A 17,754-nucleotide genomic window follows, 5' to 3' on the forward strand; every position below is an offset into this window, starting at 1 on the left:
CAGCAAAAAAAAAGTTGCTTTTAACAGAAAAAAAAATCATTCTCCAAAGGGCACTCGGGCTTTCCCCCCCTCGGCGGTGGATGAGCTGCCTGCAGGCCTCAGGCCTCGAAGCCTCGGCCTCTCCTCGCCAGCCACGCCCGAGCTAGGCACCGCCCGTCCCGCTGGGCCCGCCCCGCGATCGTCGCCATCTTGGTAAAGGCTGGCGGCGCGGGACTGAGCTGAGCGTAGCCATCGTCGCCATCTTAGTAAAGGCTGGCGGGGCAGGCGTCAGCGCGCGCGTCAACGTTGGCGGCGGCCCAGAGCGCGACCTCAGCTAAGGTGAGTCCGGCCGGGCCTCACGCGCTAGGCCGCGCACCGGTCGGCCCTGAGGCACAGATCCGCACACGGGAGCTTCGGCTCACTGCATCCGGGGTCTGAGGAAAGGCAGAGAGAGAGGGGGAGGGAGGGACAGAGATGAAATCAGGGGGAGACAGGGGGAGGGAGAGGAGAGGGGGAGGGAGTGGAGGGGGGAGAGGAGAGGCGGGAGAGGAGCGGGGGGGAGGGAGAGGAGAGGGGGGAGAGGAGAGGGGGGAGGGAGAGGAGAGGGGGGAGGGAAAGGAGAGGGGGGAGAGGGGGAGGGAGAGGAGAGGGGGAGGGAGAGGGGGAGGGAGAGGAGAAGGGGGAGGGGAGAGGAGAAGGGGGGAGGGAGAGGAGAAGGGGGAGGGAGGAGTGGGAGGGAGAGGAGAGGGGAGAGGAGAGGGGGAGGGAGAGGAGAGGGGGAGGGAGGGGGAGGAGCGGGGAGGGAGAGAGGGAGGGGAGGGAGAGGGGGAGGAAGGGGGAGGGAGGAGAGGGGAGGGAGAGGAGAGGGGAGGGAGGGGGAGGAGAGGGGGAGGGAGGGGGAGGAGAGGGGAGGGAGAGAGAGGGAGGGAGGAGGGAGAGAGGGGGAGGGAGGGAGAGGAGAGGGGGAGGGAGGGTGAGGAGAGGGGGAGGGAGAGGAGAGGGCAGGGAGGGAGAGGTGAGGGGCAGGGAGGGAGAGGAGAGGGGAGGGAGGGAGAGGAGAGGGGAGGGAGGGAGAGGTGAGGGGCAGGGAGGGAGAGGAGAGGGGAGGGAGGGAGAGAGAGTAAAGCAGGGAGAGAGAGGGTGAGGGAGGGAAAGAGTGAGGGGGTGGGACAGGGAGGTAGAGCTCGCCGCCTTCCTTCCTTCTTTCCTTCGCAGGGATCAATCGGGCCAGGCCTGAGGCACTCCTTCCCCCCCTTTCTCTCCAGGCTAATCCCAAAATAAATCCACCAGTCTCTCTCTCTCTCTCTCTCTCTTCCCCCCCGTCTCTCTCTTCTCTTCCCCCCCGTCTCTCTCTCTCTCTTCCCCCCCCGTCTCTCTCTCTCTCTTCCCCCCCGTCTCTCTCTTTCTCATCCCCCCGTCTCTCTCTCTCTCTCCCCCCGTCTCTCTCTTTCTCTTCCCCCCCGTCTCTCTCTTTCTCTTCCCCCCCGTCTCTCTCTTTCTCTTCCCCCCCCCGTCTCTCTCTTTCTCTTCCCCCCCGTCTCTCTCTTTCTCTTCCCCCCCGTCTCTCTCTTTCTCTTCCCCCCGTCTCTCTCTTCTCTCTTCAGGCGTTACGCCTGTTTTTTATATTTCTAACTTCTGCAGGCTTACCTTCCCGGGAAAACCTGTAAGAAAAAGCGAAGTTCGATGCGCATTGCGCAGCCTCCCCCGCGCACAACGTTCGACCTCTGAACCCCTGCTTTCAGGGGAACGGAAGTGCTGGTTTCCTGCGCATGCGCAGTGCATGCAGGAAACCGGCACTTCCATTGGGCCTACGGGTGAGTACCCCGTGCGTACTCACCCGTGGAGACCCGAATTTCTGGGCCATTATCTCCTTATGTGGCTCGGTGTCAAATTTTGTTTGATAATCCTCATGTCAAGCACCTTTTGATGTTACAGGCACAATATAAATGCAAGATGTTGTTGATTTAATATCCACCCAGAACCAGATTGAATCACTCAAACTTACCTCGGTTAGAAACTCTGCTGCTGGTGCAGAGAGGCAGTTTCCACCCCATTTGTCAGGACTGGGTGCAAATCTTTGCCTGAAACTAAAATAAGTCTGTCATAAATCTCATCATTGAGAAACTACCTATGAAATAACACTGGGCGGCCAGCTGGTGGTGCAGTCCAAGGAGTATAAATACTCGGGCGTTGGCCCCAGCTTGCCAGGGACATTTTGTAAAGACAAGGAGCTAGTGGATACAACTAGACCTCCATGTTCTGAAACAAGTTGATTAAAGCCTTGCTTTATACTCAAACCAAGTGTGTAGTGAGTTTTATTACATCAAAGTCTGTAATCTATTCGGATGAGGATGAGAAGCTTACAGCATTATGGACAAAAAGTGGGGCTGAGGGACCAAGCACGACCGTTCATTCAAAGAGACGCGAGGGGCCGAATGGCCTCCTCCTGTGCTGTAAGTTTCTGTGATTCTATAATTAAAATATTCTCCTCTTACCCAAATACACAGCACTTGATTAAAGTGTCTCCACTCAAACTAAACTGCTCTCAAATATTGCCTAAAAATACCATTCAGACAATTAGAATTCAGATGAGGTCCGACTGAATAAACTGAGCAGAAGACGGCAGTCTGGAGCGATTGTCAGTAACGCTAAGACTGATGTGCCTCCACCTGCTACATCTTGCATAAATACAAATGGGCATCAACTGAAGGATGCTTAGTGCTTCGGTAATCTTCTCGGCGTGAGACCCTGTCAGGCGTTGCTACCCCCCCCCCCCCCCACATCACCACCAGGATCAGCCAGGGCTCTCCACTCTGGGCCAAATCTTGTCAAACTAGAATGGCGAAATTTAAAAAATGCTCCCAACAAACTTAACATTAGGACTCCGAGTTTAAAAACTTGGGCCTAGGGGGAAGGGGAGCCACAGCGGCGGCAGAATCCACACAGTCATACCTGAATTTAAGGCAGGTCTAGGTTGACATTTGTTTTAGCAAAGCCAAATTTCTTCGGAACTGGGGTGAGAGCTCACCACCCTGCCCCCTCCTTTCCCTCCTCCTCCTTTCCCTCCTCCTCCATTCCCTCCTCCCCCTTTCCCTCCTCCTCCATTCCCTCCTCCTCCATTCCCTCCTCCCCCATTCCCTCCTCCCCCTTTCCCTCCTCCCCCTTTCCCTCCTCCCCCTTTCCCTCCTCCTCATGCGGATGTCACCGAGAAAAGTGGAATTGGCAGGATGGCAGGGGGAATCAAGGGATATGGGGAGAAGGCAGGGACAGGGTACTGAATTTGGATGATCAGCCATGATCTCATTGAATGGCGGAATGGGCTTAAGGGGTCGAATGGCCTACTCCTGCTCCTATCTTCTATGTTTCTATGTCGTCATCCGCCAGAAATCTTTCCCAGCTCGCCTCAGTTCCCCCCAGTGCTAAGTACGCTGCATAAAACAGGCATACTTGCATGTTAGGACCAGATCTTATGTGGAAGTAGGCTCCACAACTGCTTCAAGTGCCTTGAGAGTGATTTGTTGCCACTACGAAAGCAGCTACGTTTAATTTGTAAAGGTCTGTGAAGTTTCTGGCTATCTTTGGCCTGCATGGTTGGCCCCCTTGTAGTCAGACGGTTGTGGGGTCGGGTCCCACTCCAGAGACTTGAGCACATATTCTAGGCTGACACTCCAGAGCAGTGCTGAGGGAGTGCTAGAGATGAGCTGGTGAGTTATCCGAAATACTTGGCCCTCAAACAACATCACTTCAAAAAAAAAAACAGATTATCTGGTCGCTATTACATTGCTGATTGCGGGAACTTGTTCAGCAAGGTGCCACAGCAAAATTCCTGGTCCTTCCACGTGCCACAAAGGTCACAATTAGTGCAAGCACCCACCTCCTCTATACCAAAAGCCTGAGATTTGAGACAAGGTCAGGAGTGTAGGAATCTGACGGCCCAAAGTCCCACCCACCAGCGACGGATCAGAGTCCCAGGAATCTCAGGCCCAATTGTCTTTGAGCCATACAGGCCAGTAGGTCCCAAGTCCAATTCCCATTCTGTGCTGAATTAGCTGGTGTCAGCCAGGGCAGCCACAGGGGTCTTACACTTAGCCTCTGGACCTGGGGCTGTGAAAAAAAAAATCAGCAAAACGTTCTGCTACTGAGAGCTAGCTCTCCAATAATTCCCAAAGCAGATGTGCATGTATGGATGTCAAGCAAGGACAAAATTAGGTTTGGCTCACCGTTGGATAGCCTGTTGAATAAGAACACAATCAGAACATGAGAAATAGGAGCAGGTCTTACGCAGAAAGCGGAACTCTCCATCCGCAGAGGCCCTTCTCCAGGGCCGACGGTGGATCTGTCAAGAGGATTCCTGACAGATCGGAAATACCGGTTTTTAGCACATGCGCTTCGCATGCCTGAAACCGGCACTTGCGAGGTCCCTACGGGTGTGTACACAGCCTGTACACACCCGTAGGGATCGGAAATTACGGGCCATTGTGATTTTGGAAGCAAATTCTGGCCCATTATCTTCAGTAGAGGAGGAAGGGGAGGAAAATGGAAAATGATGAAGGGGAAAAAAACCAGAAACAGATAAGCTTATATCAAAATAAAATTAAAACTTTTCCCCTACTAGTTCCTGCCCTGGGCCAAACCTTTCTCAGTGACACTAGGCCATTCATTGCTTCAGAGAATTCCTAACTTACCTTTACAACAACCTTGGCTATCACAGCTCTAGAAGCCTGCAGCCCCTGAGATTAGCCACACTTGACTGCATGGCACATAAGAATGATTCACAGGAAAGCTTTGCAGCAAATCAGTGGATACTGCTCCACTGCCAATAAAGAATTAGATAAAAGGCAATGTATAATTAAAAACGTATCACTTTTAAGCCATGGTGTATAAATGGAACATCTGGCGATTTGCAGTGGAATATGATTTTTCTGCAGCTCAGAGCCCTGACCAGGATAGTGAATCTGTGAGTTTATTTTTTTATTTGTTATGCAGTTTAATATTATTAGTGGTCTGAAGTCTGTGCATCACTGTGGTTCAGCTCAGGCCCTTTACCTTTGTATACATTTTGAACAGAATTTATTTAGCTAGTATTGCGTGTGTAAACAAAATAAACTGTAGCACTGTTAGGGGGAGTTGAGGAATCATAGAATCATCGAAATTTACGACAAAAAAGGAGGCTTTCAGGCAGTGAGTTCCAGACCCCCACCACCCTCTGGGTGAAAAAAGTTCTCCTCAACTCCCCTCGAAACCTCCTACCAATACTTTAAATTTATGCCTGCTGGTTATTGACTGTTAACAAAATTGTTCATCTCAGGTCTGTTTGAATACATCAGCAAATATATGTAATGCCTTGAAATTAAGATGCTTGCTAACAGGTATGAATGCTTAATAAGAACATAAGAAATAAGAGCAGGAGTAGGCCATACAGCCCCTCGAGCCTGCTCCAACATTCAATAAGATCGTGGCTGATCTTTGACCTCAACTCCACTTTCCCGCCCGATCCCCATATCCCAGATTCCCCCAGAGTCCAAAAATCTATCGATCTCAGCCTTGAATATACTCAAAGACTCAGCATTCACAGCCCTCTGGGGCAGAGAATTCCAAAGATTCACAACCCTCTGAGTGAAGAAATTCCTCCTCATCTCAGTCTTCAATGGCCTACCCCTTATCCTGCCTTAAATGGCCTACCCCTAGTTCTAGACACTCCAGCCAGGGGAAACCACCTCTCAGCATCTACCCTGTCAATCCCCCTCAGAATGTTGTATGTTTCAATGAGATCACCTCTCATTCTTCTAAACTCCAGAGAGTATCGGCCCATTCTACACAATCTCTCATCATAGGACAACCCTCTCTTCCCAGGAATCAATCTAGTGAACCTTAACTGCACCGCCTCCAAGGCAAGTGTATCCTTCCTTAGATAAGGAGACCAAAACTGTGCACAGTACTCCAGGTGTGGTCTTACCAAGGCCCTGTACAATTGTAGCAAGACTTCCTTACTCTTCTACTCCAACCCTCTTGCAATAAAGGCCAACAGATTAAAGAGCAGGACCTCAAAGGTTGTAATCTCTGGATTACTCCCAGTGCCATGTGCTAGTGAGTATAGGAATAGAAGGATAGAGCAGATGAATGCGTGGCTAAAGAGTTGGTGTAGGGGGGAGGGTTTTACTTTCCTGGATCACTGGGCCTGCTTCTGGGAAAGGTGGGACTTGTACAAGTCGGATGGGTTGCACCTGAACCAGAGCGGGACAAATATCCTTGCGGGGAGGTTTGCTAGCACTGTTGGGGGGGGTTTAAACTAACTTGGCAGGGGGATGGGATACAGAGGGGAGCTGAAATAGGGGGTGAGGTGCTGCCAATTATAGAGAAAAAAACAAGTCAGCTTGGTAGACAGGGCAAATATATAAGGGCAAGGCTGGATGGCATCTATTTTAATGCAAGGAGTCTTGCAAATAAAGTGGATGAACTGAAGGTGTTGATAAACACATGGGAGTATGATATTGTTGCTATCACGGAGACATGGTTGAGGGAGGGGCAAGACTGGCAGCTCAATATTCCGGGGTACAGAATCTTCAGGCGAGACAGAGGGGGAGGTATAAGAGGAGGGGGTGTCGCAATATTAATTAAGGAGTCAATTACTGCAGTAAGGAGGGATGATATATTAGCAGGTTCCTCTAATGAGGCCATATGGGTGGAGCTTAAAAACAAAAAGGGGGCAAGCACTTTGCTGGGAGTGTACTATAGGCCTCCAAACAGTCAGGGGGAGATAGAGGAATAGATATGTAGGCAAATCTCAGAGGAATGGGCAAATAATAGGATAATAATAATGGGGGATTTCAACTTCCCCAATATTAACTGGGATAGTCAGAGTGTGAAAGGCTCAGAGGGTGTAGAATTCTTAAAGTGCATCCAGGAGAGCTTTTTGAGCCAGCATGTAGAAAGTCCTACAAGAGAGGGGGCGGTACTGGACCTAATTCTAGGGAATGTGGCCGGCCAAGTGGAAAAAGTGCTAGTAGGTGAGCACTTTGGTGATAGTGACCATAATATGGTAAGATTTAAGGTGGTCATGGAAAAGGACAGGGATGGGCCGGAAATAAAGGTTCTAAATTGGGGGAAGGCCGATTTTAATAGGATAAAGCAGGATCTGGCCAAAATGGACTGGGATCAGCTACTTGTAGGAAAATCCGCATCGGAGCAATGGGAGGCTTTCAGAAGGGAGATTGAGATCATACAACGGCAACATGTTCCCGTAAAGGTCAAGGGCGGTTCCAAAAACCACAGGGAACCTTGGATGTCAGGAGATATATGAGAATGGATTAGGAAAAAAAGGAGGGCTTTTGGCAGATACAAAAGGCTAAAGACAGAGGAAGCCCTAGAGGAGTACAAAAAGTGCAGGGGGATACTTAAAAAAGAAATTAGGAGATCAAGGAGGGGCCATGAAATAACACTGGCGAGCAAAATAAAGGAAAATCCTAAGATGTTTTATAAGTATATTAAGGGTAAGAGGATAACTAGGGAAAAAATAGGGCCCATTTGGGACAAAAGTGGCAATCTGTGTGTGGAGCCGGAAGATGTAGGAGGGGTTCTAAATGAATTTTTTGCATCTGTTTTCACTATGGAGAAGGACGATGTAGACATAGAAATAGGGCGGGGGGACTGTGATATGCTCGAACATATTAACATCGAGAGGGAGGAGGTATTGGCGGTTTTAGCTGGCCTAAAAATGGATAAATCCCCAGGCCCGGACGAAATGTATCCCAGGCTGCTGTGTGAGGCAAAGGAAGAGATTGCGGGGGCTCTAACATATATATTCAGGACCTCTCTGGCCACAGGGGATGTGCCAGAGGACTGGAGAACCGCTAATGTAGTACCATTATTCAAGAAGGGAAGTAGGGAAAAACCGGGGAACTACAGGCCAGTGAGCCTAACATCAGTGGCAGGAAAATTATTGGAAAAAATTCTGAGGGTCAAAATTTGTCTCCACTTGGAGAGGCAAGGATTAATCAGGGATAGTCAACATGGCTTTGTCAAGGGAAGATCATGTCTGACTAATTTGATTGAATTTTTTGAGGGGGTGACTAGGTGTGTGGATGAGGGTAACGCAGTGGATGTGGTATACATGGATTTCAGTAAGGCCTTCGATAAAGTCCCGCACAGGAGACTGGTCAAGAAGGTAAGAGCCCACGGAATCCAGGGTGCCTTGGCACATTGGATACAAAACTGGCTTAGTGGCAGAAGGCAGAGGGTGATGGTCGAAGGTTGTTTTTGTGACTGGAAGCCTGTGGCCAGTGGGGTACCACAGGGATCGGTGCTGGGTCCCTTGCTGTTTGTGGTCTACATTAATGACTTGGATATGAATGTAAAAGGTATGATCAGTAAGTTCGCGGATGATACAAAAATTGGTAGGGTGGTAAATAGCGAGGAGGGTAGCCTCAGTCTGCAGGACGATATAGATGGATTGGTCAGATGGGCGGAACAGTGGCAAATGGAATTTAACCCGGAAAAGTGCGAGGTGATGCACTTTGGGGGGACTAACAAGGCAAGGGAATACACAATGAATGGTAAGACCCTAGGCAAGACGGAGGGTCAGAGGGATCTGGGTGTGCAAGTACATAGATCTCTGAAGGCGGCGGAACAGGTGGATAAGGTGGTAAAAAAGGCATATGGGATACTTGCCTTCATTAGCCGAGGCATAGAATATAAGAGCAAGGAGGGTTTTGATGGAGCTGTATAAAACACTGGTTAGGCCACAGCTGGAATATTGTGTGCAGTTCTGGTCGCCACACTACAGGAAGGATGTGAACGCTTTGGAGAGGGTGCAGAGGAGATTCACCAGGATGTTACCAGGGCTGGAGCGCTTCAGCTATGAAGAGAGACTGGGCAGATTGGGTTTGTTTTCCTTGGAGCAGAGGAGGCTGAGGGGGGACATGATTGAGGTGTACAAAATTATGAGGGGCATAGATAGGATGGACACTGAGGAGCTTTTTCCCTTAGTAGAAGGGTCAATAACTAGGGGGCATAGATTCAAGGTAAAGGGCGGGAGGTTTAGAGGGGATTTGAGAAAGAACTTTTTCACCCAGAGGGTGGTTGGAGTCTGGAACTCACTGCCTGAAAGGGTTGTGGAGGCAGGAACCCTCACAACATTTAAGAAGCATTTGGATGAGCACTTGAAATGCCATAGCATACAAGGCTACGGACCAAATGCTGGAATATGGGATTAGATTAGACAGGGCTTGATGGCCGGCGCGGACACGATCGGCCGAAGGGCCTCTATCCATGCTGTATAACTCTATGACTCTAACATGCCATTTGCCTTCTTTATTGCTTGCTGTACCTGCATGCTAGCTGTAGTGTATGTACCTTTAAGGGGAGAACTACTTTTTACAGCTCCTGTATACTGTAGTACCAGCAGTGACCACACCTGTGTATAAACCCTGAGTAGGGATCTGTACTGTTAGTTTTTAGAGTAACCCTCATCCAGTAAACACCTGTTGATTGTTGTCTGCAGTCTCTGGTCTAGTTATTGAAGGACACACAACATCAAGATACACGGATTTAACATTGGCGACGAGTCGATTCGAACCTACTTGCAACTCTGCAGAAGAAGGCCGATTCCAGAGCGCACAGGGCGCAGCCGCTGTTCAGGACCGAGCAGCGTCGACGCGAGAAGAGAGCGGGTAGAGCGCACAGGGCGCAGCCGCTGTTCAGGACCGAGCGGCGTCAACGAGAGAGGCGCGCAGGAAAATGCGCAGAGCGCAGCCGGTGTTCAAGGGCTGAGCAGCGTCCGCGGGGAAGAAAGGAAGTGCGGGAGACGCCATTTTTTTTTGAGCCGCAGCGGAGAAGAAGGGAGAGCGCGGGAGACGCCATTTTGAGCCACAGCGGAGAAGAAGGGAGGGCGCGGGAGAGGCAATTTATAGCCAGTCTAACCACACCCAGGGATGCCGAAGAGTGGCAGTGTCACAGCGTTCGACAATGAGGTCGAAGATTGGGCGACATATGTCGAACGCATAGAAGTGCACTGCAAGGCGAATGAAGTGCCAGATGACAGGAAAGCACTGGTATTGTTGAATTCCATGGGTGCAAAAACGTTTGGCTTACTGCGAAACCTAGTAACCCCAGAGAAGCCAGTGGAAAAGGATTTTGAAAACATAGTGTCAATCCTACAGGACCACTTAAACCGCACACCGCTGCTGATAGCAGAAAGATTTAAGTTTCACAAAAGGAACCAGCATAAAGATGAAAGTAATGCTGAGTATTTAACGGAACTGCGCAAGCTATCGAAACACTGCTAGTTTGGAACGGGACTAGCAGATACTTTAGGGGACAAGTTTGTGTGTGGGCTTCAAAGTGAAGGAACCCAGAAACGGCTTCTATCAGAAAAGGATCTTACGCTGGTCAAGGCTTTCAGCATGGCAGTATCACACGAAGCAGCCGCACGGGGCGCTGCAGAGATACAACGGAGACCGCAAGAATATGGCATAAATGAAATGTCATATCGAACAGTGAAGTGCTATCACTGTGGCAGAACAACACACGACCATAATGATTGCTGGATCAAGGACAAAGTGTGCAGACAGTGTTGAAAAGTAGGACACATAGCAAGAGTCTGCAGGTCGGGAAAGAAAACCAGCAGCAAGAAATCTCCACAGGAGAAGTACAAGAAGGTACATAAGGTGACGGAGAGTAATTCAGACGAACAGAAAAGTGATACAGACTCCGGAAGCAAGGAGCTGGGTTGTCTGAAACTACATAATGTAATCAAAATGGAGGATCACCAAACTATCTGGGTCACGCTCAAGATAGACGGAGTCCAAGTGAAAATGGAATTGGACACAGGATCAGCCCTAACAGTCATAAACCGAAGGGACTACAAGTGGCTATTCTCACATATACCCTTGAGAGATACAGAGATTGTCTTGAAGACATGCACGGGGCAAAAAGTCTACCCCAAAGGAAAAATAAGGGTGAACATTATATATAACGGCAAGGAAACACCAAAAATGGACCTATATGTATTGCCACATGGAGGACCACCACTACTAGGACGTGAATGGATCCGGAAGATACAGCTAGATTGGCATTCCATACAAGCACTGACTGCAGATGCCAAAAAGGATGACGACATCACACCTGGACGACTGTCAAAAATGCTAACTGACGCACAAGAAGTGTTCCAGGAGGGACTCGGAAAACTAAAAGGCATAACAGCGACGATCAAAATAGAGGAAAATGCAAGCCCAAAGTTTTTTAAGGCCAGACCGGTGCCTTATGCGATCCACCCAGCTGTCGAAGCAGAGCTGGAAGGCTTGGAACGTTCTGGAGTACTGTCCAAAGTGGACTGGAGCGAGTGGGCTACACCCATCATTCCTGTAATGAAGAGGTCGTTGAGTAATACACCTGGGGAACCAAAGAAGGTTCGCATCTGTGGGGACTTTAAGGTGACAGTGAACCCAATCCTTCACACGGTACAATATCCGCTTCCGCGGATTGAAGATATTTTTGCCTCGTTATCTGGAGGAAAACGCTTCACTAAGATTGATCTGGCCCAGGCATACCTGCAAATGGAGGTAGAAGAAGCCTCGAAACAGTACCTCACGATCAACACTCATAAAGGTCTCTACCAATACAACCGGCTGGTGTTCGGGGTAGCATCAGCTCCGGCTATTTGGCAAAGGGCAATGGATCAAGTCCTGCAAGGGATTCCAGGGACCCAGTGTTATTTGGACAACATCCTGATCACGGGCGAAAATGACAGTGATCACCTCGCCAACCTGGAGCAGGTGCTCACTAGATTGAAGGAATATGGGCTCCGAGCTAATCGCCACAAATGCGAGTTTTTCCAGAAGCAGATCTCGTATTGTGGCCACGTTATTAATGAAGAGGGGTTCCATAAGTCCCCTGAAAAGATTGAGGCAGTAGTCAAGGCTCCAGCACCGGAAAATGTGTCACAACTGAGGTCGTTCCTCGGGCTGGTGAACTATTACCATAAGTTCTTGCCGAATTTGTCTACAGTACTACACCCACTGAACATCCTACTGCAAACGGGGGTACCATGGAAGTGGAATGACGAATGTAAACGAGCTTTCCAGAAGTGCAAAGAATTGATCACATCAAAAGTGGTGTTGGCTCATTTCAACCCAGCACTACCAATTCGGTTGGCGTGTGATGCATCAACCTATGGTATTGGAGCGGTGCTGTCGCACAAATTCCCGGACGGCTCGGAGAGGCCAGTAGCCTTTGCGTCTCGGTCACTAACCTCAGCCGAGCGTAACTACGCCCAGATTGATAGGGAGGCCCTCAGCCTAGTGTGAGGAGCGAAAAAGTTCAACCACTATCTGCACGGGCAGAAGTTCACCTTGCTGACTGACCACCAAGCACTTGGCTCCATCTTTAATCCAAAGAAGGGCGTTCCGGTGATGACTGCGCAACGGCTACAAAGATGGTCCCTTTTTCTAAGGGCGAACCAATATGAAATAGAGTATAAGGGCACGAAACAGCATGGAAACGCTGATGGGCTATCACGCCTGCCACTGCCTACTGCGGAGGAAGCACCAGCAGTGGACACTGTCGAAATATTTTATTCGACTATAATTGAACGCTTGCCAGTAACTAACGTGGATATAGAGAAGGAGACCCGAAATGACCCGACACTGTCTCGGGTATATGACTTGACGGTGAAGGGATGGCCAACACATGGCGACTCACTGTTGCTAGCATTCTCATCCAAAAGAGAACAGCTGTCAGTATGCCAGGGGACCTTGATGTGTGGATCCCGAGTGGTAATTCCACCCAAGTTAAGGGAGAGAGTGCTCAATGAGCTTCACGAAGGCCATCTGGGAGGGGTGAAAATGAAAAGCCTTGCTAGGGCTTATGTGTGGTGGCCGGGGATCGATCAGCAAATCGAGGACCTGACAAAGAGCTGCTCAGGATGCCAGAAGGTCCAAAATGCACCACCACATGCCCCTCTACACCCATGGGAGTGGCCCTCCTCTCCATGGCAATGGGTGCATATTGATTTTGCTGGTCCATTCATGGACTCAATGTTTTTAATAGCCGTGGATGCGCACTTGAAATGGCCTGAGGTGATCAAATTGTCCTCCACCACCACGGAGAAAACGATTGCAGTCCTACGGACCATATTTGCCAGGAACGGCTTGCCAGAGCAGATTTGCTCTGATAACGGACCACAGTTTGTGTCTGAAGAGTTTCGAAGATTTATGAAAAGGAATGGGGTAAGGCATTACACATCCGCCCCGTATCATCCAGCCACAAATGGATTGGCTGAGATGTTCGTACAAACCTTTAAAAAGGCAGCAAGGGCCATGTGCGATGACGACATTCCACTGCAGCATAAGGTGGACAATTTCCTGTTAGCCTACAGAAATGCGACACATGCAGTCACCAACCAGACCCCGGCCATGATGTTCTTTAACCGAAGGTTGAGATCTCGTCTGGATTTGCTCAGACCAAATGTACGAAGAGATGTCGAGAATAAGCAATTCCAGCACATCAATGAGAAGCCGACAAGGAGCTTCAATGTAGGGCAACCAGTCTTGGCCCGCGACTACCGAACAGAGAAATGGCAACCAGGAACGATATGCACACGGCAGGGGCCACTAATGTACACAGTGGATGTTAGGGAGAACATTGTGAGATGCCATGTCGACCAGATCCTAGAGTCACAGGAACGAGTCAACCCCATGTCTCGCGTACCTGGTGATGAACCCGACATACAGGTAGCATCTACCCCAGAAACAGTAGCATCGGAAGCTGATGAACCAACCGACGACAGGGGGCCAGAATCGCCTCCGCACCAAGAGCAAGACACTCAGGAAAGGCGCTATCCAGAAAGGATCAGGAAACCGCCCCAAAGACTGAATTTATAAATGGACTATTTTCAGTTAATGTTGCATGTTAAAAGTGTTAATTGTTAAATGAATAAATAGACTATTTTCAGTTAATGTTGCATGTTAAAAGTGTTAATTGTAATTAGTTGATATTTAATTGTTAAATGAATGTTATGGTACTGTTAATCTAAAAGGGGAGGAGTTGTAGTGTATGTACCTTTAAGGGGAGAACTACTTTTTACAGCTCCTGTATACTGTAGTACCGGCAGTGACCACACCTGTATCTCAACCCTGAGTCGGGATCTGTACTGTTAGTTTTTAGAGTAACCCTCATCCAGTAAACACCTGCTGATTGTTCTCTGCAGTCTCTGGTCTAGTTATTGAAGCACACACATCAAGATACATGGATTTAACACTAGCTTTCTGTGTTTCTTGCATGAGGACACCCAAATCTCTCTGAACACCAACATTTGAAAGTTTCTCACCATTTAAAAAATAATGGGAAAAAAATTCAGTTGTTTGCGCCTGCCGTTAGCACCTTAAGAGGGCGCTAATGGGGCGCAAAGCAACTAGTGCCTGGGCGTGGCGATGTTTGCGCCGCTCGCCAAATTAACTAGACATTTTGTGGCGGCGCTAAACACTACCACCACGATCTCTTGCGTCGGCAGATTGTGACGTCAGTCGAGTGCGCAACGCTCCGTTCGCGCCCCGGGCCGGATATTGAGTGGTGCCCCCTGCCTTACCGCCTGCCGCTAGCAACGACAGGTTGAGGGGAGCGTTATGCTGTCAGAAAGGGACTGGGGGAGCGCTATTTAAAGGCGACCGCTTCCTGCCTTTTTTTGTCGGTGACATTTTTGCACCACGCATTCTGAGAGAGAGAGAGAGACTTCTGGAGAGATTCAACGCTGTGTGAAGGAGTTTTGAGTACCGAGCAGCACTTTGCAGGTTTATTTAGATTTGCCCTTCCTTGCTTCGCCAGCGCTGTGAGGTAGCGCCTCGTTCCTCGGCCTTTGCACCTTAAGACAGGTGTGAAGCGCCCGATTTAGCGCTCCAATCACCTCCAGGGGCGATAAAAGCCAAGTTTGTTGTCGGAGGCGATAATTAGCACCAGGCGCTAAACTTTGCGCACGGTCGATAATGGCGCCCAAATGGGGCGATACTGAATTTTTCCCCCATTCTGTTTTTCTATTCTTCCTACTGAAGTGAATAACCTCACATTTCCTTACATTATACTCCATCTGCCACCTTACTGCCCACTCACTTGTTGGAAATGCACTTGTTGGAAATTCCTCTTCCACTATCTTAGCAGAGGTATTAACCAATTTCAAGTCAATTGATCAACATCTTCACTAAAATAGCAGGGACAGGAATTTCAATACACTCTAAACCTTGAGATTCATTATCCCAGACCATAATGTCGGGTGCATGGGCCCTTTAACTGGCTGCTCGGCCCATTCAAATTTGCATGCATGCACGATTATTCCCATTGAAAAGCTGGTGAGCAGCCTGCGCAGGACCTCCAGACAGCAGTGCGGACATGCAGCGAAACGGGAACGTAGATGAGCGGTATGTTCTGTTTAAAATAAATAGCTATTTGAATTTATATTTAGCTTGCAACCTTCTTAAGTACCTAAGGCTTAAGGAACAGCAATAAAACATACTCAGCATTCTTTAAGAGAGTTCTTGGATTCTGCCGCAGAAGTACTTAACATGCTTGATGGCACATTAACATTCGATGCTATTTTAAGAGCTGTTCTACCTTTGGTAAATTTTAAAGGCATCATATAGCAGGCGACAGAAAGATCACAAATACGACAGGCATCACCCGTAATCCAACATTTTTTTTAACCGTTGCGCAGCATCATTTGTGAGAATTTGTGAGGATCATGCAGAAAAATGAGAAGTAAATAATGATAATTAGATAATAGCTTTATTGCAAATAAAATGTTAATTCAAGGGACACTGGTAAACAAGTTTCACTCAGCATAACCCACATTTCAGCATTGACAAAATGCCTAATTTATACTTTTCCTGAAGTAGTCTGTCCTTACTATTGATTTTGTCTTGTAAACATTTACCATTGATGTTGCTCATCGACTTTTACAAATGTAGCTGTAAAAAGCAAACTTGATATCTGGCTTGCACATCCCTTTAATTTCTTGAGGGACTTTTACAGCAGTTTCCATATGTTTAGAAAGAAAGAAAGACTTGCATTTATATAGCGCCTTTCACGACCGCCAGACGTCTCAAAGCGCTTTACAGCCAATGGAATACTTTTTGAAGTGTAGTCACTGTTGTAATGTGGGATGCAACTGAGCTCCAGTCTTTCCCCCATTCTATTTCAGACTTAATCAGAGGGTCCTGTCCAATGATGATATGTATTGACATTCATTAGCTTAACCACTCACGAAATACATGGGCCTAGAAATTCAGCCACACATTGCCCATTTTTTGGGCAGGAAACAGCCTCCTAAACCTACAATATGGCGGGCAGGTAGCGTGCGCATATTTCCAACGGGAAGTGCACCACCCGCCATCTTGAGTACGGCTGGCGGCAGGAGCGCACGTCAGGAACATTAAAAGTTGGAAGTAATTGATTTAATTTAGGGTCCTGTGCATCACGCAGGGCCCATTCCTGATTTTCAAACACCCCAGTGCTTCACTCGCCACGTGCTGAAGTCGCACAGCACAGCGTGACGCTAACTGGCATGAAGGCCCCCCCCACCCCCCATACTTACCTGTACGTGTAGCTGGGAAGAGCAGGAGTGCTCCATTCGACACCATATTAAAAGAACACTAACCGCTCCTCGCCCCCGCTGATCACTATTACCCATCCAGTGCCCCCCCACCCCCACGACCTGAGGCTCATACGCTCTCCCCCAGCCAGTGATTCTCCCCAACCACCCCTCCCCACTCCCGATAGTTATTCCTCCCCGCCGGCTCCAGCTATCGATCCCTCCCACCTTCCACACTTACTCAAGGGCCGCTGCTAGCACGCTTCATTGAAATGAGGCCCAAGGCCTCAGGCCTACACATTCAAGTGCAGGGATTGAAAGAAAAGAGACTTGCATTTATATCATGCCTTTTTATGACATCAGGACATCTCAAAGCTCTTTACAGCCAATGAAGTACTTGTGAAGTATAGTCACTGTGGTAATGTAGCAAACTGGAAACTGTCTCCCCGGGTGCCCGAAAATGTGCGTGCCTGAATTTCGAGACCAAGTGCTCTTAGGTATAAGAACATAGGAGGCGATTTTCCCAGCCCCGAGGAGGCGGGTTTGGAGGCGGGACAGGTGGGAAAATCGCAAAAGGTGAGGGCGGGTTCGGAACGCGCTTCCAGCCCGCCGCCACGCAATTTTGCCGGAAGTGGGTTTGATGGGTGCGATTCGGTCCTGCCTCCATCAGTCGGGAGAGATAGTTAAGACCCTTAAATAGTAGTTAAGGGTCTCTCTAATCCTTTTTTGCCAGGTCTTTATTATTTTAACCACATTTTCAGCGTGTTGCACGGCCCTCCTAAACCACGCCAGCTGATCCTGGCGGGTTGATAAGTGGCCTCCTCACAGCTGCAGCTCCACCATTGAAATGGAACTTTCAACAGGGATCAGTTGCAGGTGGCAGAACTTTTGTTCCAAAGGTCTTTCAGCACTTTTAGCAGGCCTACCGAAGTCGGAGGTGCTGCAGCTTCTATCTCTCAACTGTGGGACCTCCTTGGAAAACCCTCTCCCCACTTGGACTGAGCGCTTCCCCAATGGAGGTATCTGCCAGCAGCATGGGAATCATTTATTTCCTTTCATCATGGACCTCAGATTCGGAAGAGGAGCATCCACAGCAGCAGCAGAACCAGGCAGCTCAGCAGCAACAGCAGCAGGAGCGCCAACCTCCTGCTCACCCACCTGATGCTGCACAGGGCAGAATGCGCCAGCGCATGGAAGCACGT

This window comes from Somniosus microcephalus, chromosome 4 (genome assembly GCF_052327205.1).
Source record: "Somniosus microcephalus isolate GS21.2 chromosome 4, FLI_Smic_1.0, whole genome shotgun sequence".
In the NCBI taxonomy this organism is placed as follows: domain Eukaryota; kingdom Metazoa; phylum Chordata; class Chondrichthyes; order Squaliformes; family Somniosidae; genus Somniosus; species Somniosus microcephalus.